A 2,535-nucleotide genomic window follows, 5' to 3' on the forward strand; every position below is an offset into this window, starting at 1 on the left:
TTCATTTCTGGACATCAGCCAGGTACTTCATTTGTTCAGGCTGGTTGCTTTCTTTCTCTTCGTTCATCTTTGAGATCATAGCAACTATTATTGAAATATTTCCTCCATCTAAAAACTGCTGCTTTATGGGGAGAGCACTTGTTAAACCTCGTGCACATTTTTAATCATTTGGGGGAGATGTCCACCTGAATTTTGTTAAAAATTAGGCTTTAGCCATGACCTCTTAACCATTTGTTTTTCTTGACACCGTAACACAATTTTGTTGTTGTTGAAAGCACCCTAACGAAATAAGACAAGTGGGGTATGGAAAAGATAACTTGTCTTCAGCCATTCACTGATTGTAGAAACATATTTAAATAGGCTTAGCTTGGAATTAGCCTGTGTATGCTTGAACTAGAGCCGCCGTAGCAAGACCTTCAACTTGCATTTGGGTATCACCAAGCATCTAAGGATCCAGAAAAAAATTGATATTTGGGAATATCATGAGATAGAACCTTTGTAGTATAGTGATTACGCATTGAGCTGCTCACTTCAAGGTCAATAATTTCAAACAACTCACTGCTCTGAGGGACAAAGAGGAGGCTTTCCTGGAAAGAGTTATCGTCTCAGAAACTCACACGGGGGGGGGGGGGGGGTGGGGAGGGTGTGTTAACATGTCCTATAGGGTCACTATGGGTCAACATCAACTCAATGGTAGGGAGTCTATTTTTGGTGTAAAACAAGCCAAGGAGACTTGGTGATCCAATGACTAAGTGATAAACAGCTAACCAAAAGTTCTGTCATCCTACCTACACACTCCGGTGGTTTAAAGGCGATAATACCTGAGATCTGTACTCATAAAGATAAAACTCAGTGCCTCTGAGTTAATTCCAACTGACAGAAACCTTATAGAACAAAGTAGAACCACCTCAGCTGGTTTCCCAGCCTGGAATCCCTGAAGAAGCACACCGTCAACTGCCATCATTTTTGTTAGTAGCTGAGATACTCTTTCCACTGCAACATCAGGACGCCTCTGTGAAGATGACAGCTCTCGAGCAGCACACCACCACAGACTAGAACTGCCCTGTGGGGCTTCTGAGTCTGAAGCCATTCAACAACCCACCAAACAACAATGGATTTGACCAGAAAGATGAACAATGGTTTAGTAGCTTTGATTAATTCAAACTGGATAATTTGATCAAGTGGATGATCTGGTTAAAGATTAGTGGCAGTAGATCTCTATTTCTCCTGGAATAGGGAGGTATTGCCCTGATGATTCATATCACTTCTCTCAATATTACGCTCGACCTTTCCTGGCAGAAGATTCACTTCCTCTTTAGAACATTAACTCTAAGCATTAATGATCCCTGTGTCCAATCTAGGAAAGCTTAAAGAGAAAAATCTACTGACTATGATTGTCAATTTTTTCCCTTTATTTCTCATGGGAGAACACGAGCGCAGCCCCCCACTACCACAAGTTATGCAGTGGAGTTTCCCGCATTTGGGGAGATCGCAGGGGTAGGCACACCTGCAGTGCAATGGATGAGACTCCCCGTGGGAAAACCACCTTCCAGATCATGGTGTCTCCCCTGCCAGGTAAGTATGTCAGGGGTTCTTATACAAGGCAATTTTTATTCTGTTTATACGAGAGATTAGCATTCTGATGTTTGTGACTGAGCTTTTATAAATGACAGAATTTTTGATATGTGATTCACATACTGTAACCATCAAGGGCCCTGCGTGGCTCAGTGGTGAAGTGCTGGCTGCTACTGAAAATAGTGTGTCAAGCACATTTGCACATGTGCCGCCATCATCATTTTCAAAGAGTTCTCTTCCCACTTGAGCCCCTGATATCAGCTCCCTATTTATTCCCCCATCCTTGCCCACTCACACTCCCTCACGAACCCTTGATAAGTTATAGATTATTATTTTCTTATCTTACATCACTCTCCATTGCCCCTCACCCACTTTTCTGTTATGCGCCCCCCTGGGAGGGGGTTATAGGTTGATCTTTGTGGTTGAATTCCCCTTTCTCCCCCACCCTACCCTAATCATCCTGGTATCTCTACTCTCATTGTTGGCCCTGAAGGATTTATCTATCCTGGATTCCTTGTGTTTCAGGCTCTTATCGGTAGCAGTGTGCATGTTCTGGTCTAATCCGATTTGTAAGGTAGAATTGAGGTCATGTTAGTGGGGGGAAGTAAGCACCAAAGAACTAGAGGAAAGTTGTGTGTTTCATCGATGCTATACTGCACCCTGACTGGCTTATCTCTTCCCTGTGATCCCTCTGTGAGGGGATGTACAATTGTCTACAGATGGGCAATGGTTATCCATTCCATGTCCCCCTGGCCCCCCACCATTCACATTGGGTATGATTTTGTTCTGGATCTTAGATGCCTCATACCTGATCTCATGGACACCTCATGGTCACACAGGCTGATGTGCTTCTTCTATGTGGGCTTTGCTGCTTCTGAGCTAGACGGCCACTTGTTTATCTTCAAGCCTTTAAGATGCCAGATACTATATATTTTGATGGCCAGGCACGATCAGCTTTCT

The 2,535-nt window shown here is 43.6% G+C and overlaps 1 non-coding gene across 1 annotated transcript; it reads right to left on the bottom strand.

Moving 5' to 3' along the window:
- Window positions 1-1,419: 1,419 nt before the first annotated feature.
- On the bottom strand, window positions 1,420-1,583 carry LOC142437999 (U1 spliceosomal RNA). Its single transcript, XR_012782490.1, has one exon. It is a non-coding gene; the product is annotated as a U1 spliceosomal RNA (small nuclear RNA).
- Window positions 1,584-2,535: the final 952 nt, after the last annotated feature.

Source organism: Tenrec ecaudatus, chromosome 1, assembly GCF_050624435.1.
Source record: "Tenrec ecaudatus isolate mTenEca1 chromosome 1, mTenEca1.hap1, whole genome shotgun sequence".
NCBI classification, from domain to species: Eukaryota; Metazoa; Chordata; class Mammalia; order Afrosoricida; family Tenrecidae; genus Tenrec; species Tenrec ecaudatus.